The following is a 7,949-nucleotide window of genomic DNA, read 5'->3' on the forward strand; positions in this document are numbered from 1 at the left end:
TCACGAGCTTTAATAGCTCATCATTATTCGTTCTCATCTTTTATATTTCCCTCCCACGAATTAGGTTAGTCAAGGGTCTGCATACCCAAGACTGTGAGGAGAAGAGTGCACGCTAATTTCGCACTGGTTATTAGGTTAGTCAAGGGTCTGCATACCCAAGACTGTGAGGAGAAGAGTGCACACTAATTTCGCACTGGTTATTAGGATTCCCCAATCGTTCAAGCCATTTACAATCAGCTAACTTGATAAGACCCTTAGCCAGACACCTTATCCTTGCAAGCTTGGGTGTCTGGATATGCACCGGTAAATCTTTGGCCTTCCTTGCTGGGCAAGCAGGGGGCTCTGAGTTTGAGCTTGGCATGGAGGATGTTCACCACTGCAAGTCATCCCACTTCCCCTCAATAGATCCTTGTGCCATTGTTTACTGGAGATACCTAAGTCAATTTATATTCCCATCAAGGTTCTTTGCATACCCCTCCAAGTCTTTTCAGGAAAGAAAGAAGGCTTTGTAAAGTTGTAATGTGGCTACAGTCACTAAATGCACTTTTACAATATAATTTACAAAGGACCTCAATGATCACAACCCTTGTTCCATTGCAAGAGGACTGATGTTTACCGTTGAACTTTGTGCAGGAGCAAAGTTGTTGACTGCATTGATCTCAGTATTTTGCTCTCCTCAGGAATGAATTAGAGCTTCAACTACAGAAGATCCATTATTGTAGAGGTGTACTAGTAGGGCTTTTTGGCTCCCTGCTCATTCATCAACAGGAAGCAATATATCACAAGCTTCTCTCCAGGGCACTGGACATTCAAGTTCAATGGCACCTTGCAAGAATTTGGGACTTGTGTCACTCTAGCTTCATCAACATTTGCTAAGCACATAGACCACTTGGAACTCTTGTGACTCTATCATTTTCAAACCACAATCCTACCAAACAGACTGCCTCTGATGAAATTCAAGCTTTCATTCCAAAGAGCCAAATCACTCTAGATATCCCAGAAGAAGCATAGTCTTTCCAGAGAGCTTGATGTTTATTTGAAAGAATCAGGAGTCGTTGCAATGCTTGAGGTCTTGGTGGGACCCAAATCCAAGGGCTGAGTGTCAGCCCCGAGTACATATACATGTACCCAAAACTAACCTGTAACAGTAAAAAACATATGTATAAGATTAATTACATGTTACATACTGAGCATAGACTGTATGTAACATGTAATACAATGTATCAAAACCTTTATTACATATACATGAACATGTAAAACAACATGTAATATGTAACAAAACACCATTTACACCTCATAACTCAGTGTCAAGAGTTAAATGTTTATATTACATACCACACATAAGATGTATATGTAATTAAGCATGACTAGTAACAATCATTACTACATGTCAATAACTAACCCTGAACCAATGTAGTGATAATAACAAATATCACTACAGTTAGGTTTAGAGAGGAGAGTATATAAACCCCTCCTCTCTCAGCCTTCAGAGATTCCTCCAAGAAATTATTGCCCACTACTTTTAAAGAACAATATAAGTTCAACTGAAGTAAATATCAAGAGTCTTATACAAATAAGACTAGTGATAAGCTTCATCAACTTTAATCAGCTTCCTGATTAAAAGTAGGTAATACAATTCTTCACTCCCCTCTGGATCCTCTACTTCCCCTAAGTAGAAACCCAATCAAGGCTAGTGACCTCCAACAACTCCAGGCTAGTTACCTTCAGAAGAACTTCAGGCTGGTGACCTTAAGAATAACCCCAAGTTGGTGACTTTAAGGACAACCAGATTGGTGAACTAACTCACTCTTTGATCTGTTACAATAAAGATTAAAGGAAGGTCCAGGATCCAACCTTCACTTATAATAATAACATTTTATTATAAATACTAAATCTCCTCTTCAGGAGTCAATTAACTGAAGTCTGTCTGGGTTTGTCCAAACAGACTGTCAGTCCTTTTTTTTCTTCCTTTCTTTTTCCTTCTTTACTTCAATTTGTACCTACTACATATTTGAAATAAAGAAGTTAAAATTAAGAAACCTACCATTTACCATTTGGTGAGCACTGAGTACTCCTACAAAGAGCACCCAGCTCTCACACTGAGGTTGAATCTTGACATGGCTATGTCTACACTCCCTGGGAGCTATGTGCATTATTGTCTTGGGAAAAAAGAAGGCCTGGTTTGTGAATCACTCTTCTGGTATTTGTCAATCCTGTCTTCCTTGAGACAACCAGAAATCTACCACCTTTGAACAAAATCTGATTTATATAGCACATGAACCAGCCTCAATCATCCATCAAACCACCCACTTCTTTGCAAAGTTTTGATGAAGGGATATCAGGAAGTTCAGTCAGTCATGTGGAATTTATGGAATGGCAAAAGCCCAAGGACCTGATGCCACACCCAAAACTCAAGCAGGAGAATTGAATCACAGGTGCCAGAAGATGATGTCACATAGAGGTAAGAACCCAAAACTTTCTCAACATCTCTAAAGGAAGAACAGATATCTTTCAGTTTTCTTTCTGTAAAAAGTTTGGTAGTTGTAAACAAGGAACTCAAGCATTCACAGTTCAAGTTTGTATGAGCCTTTCTTACACACAGATATGTAATCAGTATGGCTTCCCCTTTTGTTGTGATACTGATGCATACATGTGACCCTGCATCCTTTAGAATAATGTGTTTGATCCACGCAAGATCAAAGAGGCAAATAAACAAGTCTTTTGATTGAGCCAGTTTCTCAATTCTGCCAAAAGTTGGCCATGGCCAATGGAGACGCATTGAAGTAACACACAGTGAGTTTTTTTAAGTCAAGGTAATTGGTCTCTTCTCACATTAATTTATCCCACCAATATGTTATGCAATACAAAGAAGTTCACTAGACACGGGATTTCTTTTTCATTTCATGATATTGTTTCCACCATTTCAGATAAATCATGAATTGAAGACCAGTAGTTTTGCTTGTTTGATGCTTGAATTTCATACATGTACTCTTTGAAACTTAACTATGATTTGAAAGTCCAGTCACAATGATCTCATTGGCTTTCCCCCCAAGCTGAACAGACATGATTGTGTCACACTACTTTGAGATGAAAATGTTGCCACTATCCATACTGCACAATACAATCCATACAAAGGAAAGTTTTTTCTATGAATGGTAATCCAACAGTTCAAGACAAATTGATATCAAAATACACAGTCACCAGCATCAAGAGCTTTGTTGTACTCAAAATATCCAGGATATAATCAAATGCAAACAAATCCACCAGCTGTATTCTTTCTATGAAATCACTTGCACATGATCCCAAAAACTGTAACACTGGGATACATCTTGTCCAGGCCAATGCCATGGAAATTGTGTAAATTATATTCAGAGACAAACTATAGTCTAGTGATATTGAGCTCTGGGCACTGCCAACATAGATACCTCGGGTTGCGGAATCTGAGGCATCATTGGAGGTAAGACCTCGGACAAGGTCTGTCCAAGGTAATCTTCTGCGCTGGGAATCACCTCGGATCAAAACCTCGGACAGCTTCTGTCAGAGGCTGGTAATCCGATAATACCCCGGATTGTAAAATCTGAGGTAAATATGTTGGTGGTGGGGAGGTGTATTTTGAAATCAAACATGAAACTTAGGTCTTGTATTTAATATATGCTTGCCATTGAGCCATACTTCATCTCCCTTAAAATCAAACTTCTCCTTGATAACCACTGGTGAAATGCTTTAATTTGGGTCAAGTATCTACATTAAATAGTAGAAAGGCAAAGACCTGGACAGAAAGGTGTACCTATGAGCTCTAGGTGAACTTGACAAAAAAGAAAATGGGCAGAAAAACTTGACACCTTACCTGTGATAAAGCAGGAAGAGAGAAAGAGAACTATGCTGGAGATGTGAGCACTTATCCAGGAAAAAAACTTATGAAGAGAAAAGGAAGACCTTCCTTTGCATTGATTGCATTCCTGACAGTGAGCAACAAACTCAGAGCTTGAGAGGGGCAAGGTATATAAGTCAAAAAACAAACAAGAGTGATACAAAAAAATTGATAAGAAGCTGTTTGGCTAATTGGGTTGTCAATATTGTAAATAGTGAACCGGGGTAATCAGGTGTAGCACAGGCAAATACAGAAACAAGCCTCAAGCTTCAGAAAGCTACTAAAAAAGTAACACACCTGTAAGCAATGCAACAGGGGAAACATAGGCAACACAAGTTGAACAGAAAAGTGAGTATGTAATAAAGAACTGATGAAAATGTAGGAGTTTGTAAAAACTTGTAGATGAGTAGTGTGAGACACTTACAATTTCTGTCCAATGAGGAAAGAAACTGAGTGTTACAGTGGAAATTTGTCAATTGAAAATTGATAAGACACAGGCAACACACATAGAAAAAAAAGAACACGGGTTGAAAGCAATCTATCCCCGAAGAATCAAAGACTTTAAAAACAAATTGGTAGTCATACCATTCACATTGGTAACCAATTTGCCTCCTAGTCCACTAGTGAGTAATTGAAACTTTGAAATCAAATGGAAATCCTTGAAAAATTTGATTTCCATGAGGTAAAATTAATAGTATCTTGAAGATAACACAAAGATAACAAAAACAACACTGTGGTATACTGAGTACCACAGCAAACTCTGACAACTACACAGGAAATAGACCACATGTAGATGCCCATATGGAGAATCAGAAACACAAATCTATCAATCCAAAAAAGCAGGGATGAGAGCTGCACTCAATCCCTTAAAATCTCCTGAATTCTTTCCTTTTGAATAAAATAAATTGGGTGTGTCTCACCACCAACATAAAGGCCTCAGGTCAAGGAATCCCAGGTATCATTGGATGCAAATCCTTGGAAAGATCTTGTGTGAGATAGTTGTCTGAGGGATTGATATGCACCACCTTGGATCAAAACCTTAGGAGCATCTGTCCAAGGCTTCATATCTGAGATTACTTTGGATTTCACAATCTGAGAAAAATATGTTGGCTGTGTCTATTCTAAATCTATCCATACCTTGTTACCACTCACTTCTTTCAAACTATAATCATCCAGTACTCTTATCACACTACATATGAACACTTTTGAGATTGTGATGTACTTGACACTAATTACCTTGTTCACCACAACATCTTGAACTTCAATTATTGCATTCCAAAGTTTGATTTGCACCTCCTCCAGTTGGTTCATCCTCTTGTCTACTGCTGGAAACATCTTCCTTCAGACAGAAAAAAGACAATATCAAACCAATCATCTTCCTTGAATAGGAATGTCTCTATTGATACATGCAGATTTTTGTTTTGCATGATATGTGAAGATGGTAGCAGGTGATTCAAATTGTCCTGTTGGCCAGCAGCAAAATGCTGTACATTCTGTTCAATGGCTCTGATAATGATCTTGTTTTGCTCTTTGGTCTGTCTGTGGGAGGCAGTCAATACTTGTGTTACAATATGAAACTGTGAGTTCATTTCATTTGCGTTGCCTCTATCAGACATAATTGAAATTGTGGTCCCATGAATCTTCCATACATTCCCTATTCTTAATGTTGCTAATTCTTCAGATTTCATGTCTTTGTTGTCCTTGATTAAAAGTGCCATCTTTTTGATCTAGTAACATATGTTTAAATACTACTATAGCCTTTTGAATTTGGCAAAAATGTTATCAATTGTTAGCACACATCTGCCCAGGTTTCACTGACCCTAACAATACCTGAAGTGTCCTGCCACAAATAGCAAAAGTGGAGCGGCTTGCTCCCCCTGCGCTACGGTCCTAGCCAAAAAGCGGGTATAAGCGCTCCACCTGCGCTACCGGGCTCTCTGATTTCCTATGGAAGAGTGCGCTTTTAGTGGGGCAATTGCAAGTCTTGCTGTGCGCTCAAGTTTGGCATGATTTTCCCTGTGAGCCAATCTGAAAGATTTTGGAAGCTGTCAAGAGACAAATATCAGAACATGCCTCTTTGAATAGTGGTCAATATTTTATTGCACATGAATGATTGAGTTCCAAGGTGGTTGTTTATGTTGATTTACTCCTGAATGTTTGTTTTATGTACCTTCCATATATTGTTTGGCTTCTCCATGCTCATTGCCTATACTTATTCTTGTGTTCCCATGAATACAAATTATAGAACAATCTGCCCCGCTCTAAAAGCCAAAGATCATATGTGACGGGGCACAAGCAGGGGAAAAAAGAAAAAATCAGATTGAAGTGGAGCGCTTCAGGTGTTCACCCTAACCCCTAAGATGCCAGATAGTCTTGATATACATGATTTCTTAGAAAAAATCAGACACTCTGACAAAACTGCCTGTTTTTAATAATCTTCAATATTAGTTCCAAAGAAGAATTGAGTTTTAAAATGTGCTAATGACTCTGATTGTAATGATAGGGAGTAACAATAAAATATGTACTTTGATATGTATTCCAATTTGAGAGTAATGGTTCTAGAATTTCAATGTGAGGTTTTGTCTTAATATGATTTTTTTTGATTGTTTGATTCAAAACATAAAAAAATCTGAATGTTGAATCCAAAACTTATGTGTACTATAATAAAAAATAATGAAAAAACAATTTTTGGCTTTAAAAAATGAAATAAATAAAAAATAAAGATTGATAACAAGAAAATTAAATGGATAATAAAATTGATTTAATATATGTTAGAGTGTGAAGTTTTAATGTATTCAATATGTAATAATAACTCCTGTTCAGATGATGATTATCAATAATTTCAAAATTTTGATTTTTTTGATTGGTACAAATTCAATAATCTACTCACCACAGTGGTCCGTGGCTTCTCGCCTCTTGATCACCATGTTGATGTGGTGCTTGCTAGTCAACAAGCGCACATCAGTTGCCTTTGTGTCTCAAAGGCACTCTGTGTGCACTTGTTGGACGGGCAACTGCCACAAGGACACGGTGGATGGTTCCCACTATAGTCAAATTCAAATTTATTAGTGAAATGATTGGTCAGGAAGGGTCTCAAAATTGCTTATAAATCATATTTTTATTGTCATTTCAATTAAATATATATTACATCATTTGATAAGACCAATTATTAGAGGAGAAAAAGTCAAAAAAATAATAAAAGAGTAAAAATTAATCAAAAAGAATTAGGAAGGTGGGAATTTATGAAGAAGGGAATTTAGTTTATATCTACAAGAATGGAGTCTGTTATGATCATAAATATCAATGGAGAACTATCAATTTGAACAAAACCTGACAAAACTCCTTGCCCTGCTCGAAAATTTCATAGTTTTGAGCAGCCAAAGTTTTGGACTTCTGACAATAACTTTCCAACCTCACATCACTTTTCTGTGATGTAATTCCTTTTCTACAGTCTGTGATTGCTCAGTGATTCAAGCTTAACGACAACCCAATCAAATGAGTGTTAAACCTTTTAGATGAAGTTCAATCAGAACTTGTTCAGGAAACTTGTGAGAGTGGAAATAGAGAACACTCGAACCTTTTAGATGAAGTTCAATCAGAACTTGTTCAGGAAACTTGTGAGAGTGGAAATAGAGAACACTCAAACCTATTCCGAACGGGCAAGGATTGGGTCGTGAGGAAATAAACTCAGATGAAAATAATAAAAAGAGTTTAGATATATTTCTTAATGCACACCTTTTAGATGAAGTTCAATCAGAACTTGTTCAGGAAACTTGTGAGAGTGGAAATAGAGAACACTCGAACCTGAAGATAACACTAATTAATAAAAGGTGAAAAAGAGAAATGATTAATAGTAACTAGTTGCTAACCTATTCCGAACGGGCAAGGATTGGGTTGTGAGGAAATAAACTCAGATGAAAATAATAAAAAGAGTTTAGATGAAGAAAAAGGGAACAACATTCTTTCAGACAAAGTGAAAATACAAATAGGTGAAAATTGTTGACCATTTTTTCCCAATCCGGCATAACTCTCCTTTCATCTCTACGTTTTGCCTCTACGCCTCTTTCCATCCCAATCC

The sequence above is a fragment of the Melampsora larici-populina genome (genome assembly GCF_000204055.1).
Source record: "Melampsora larici-populina 98AG31 unplaced genomic scaffold MELLAscaffold_19, whole genome shotgun sequence".
Lineage (NCBI taxonomy): Eukaryota > Fungi > Basidiomycota > Pucciniomycetes > Pucciniales > Melampsoraceae > Melampsora > Melampsora laricis-populina.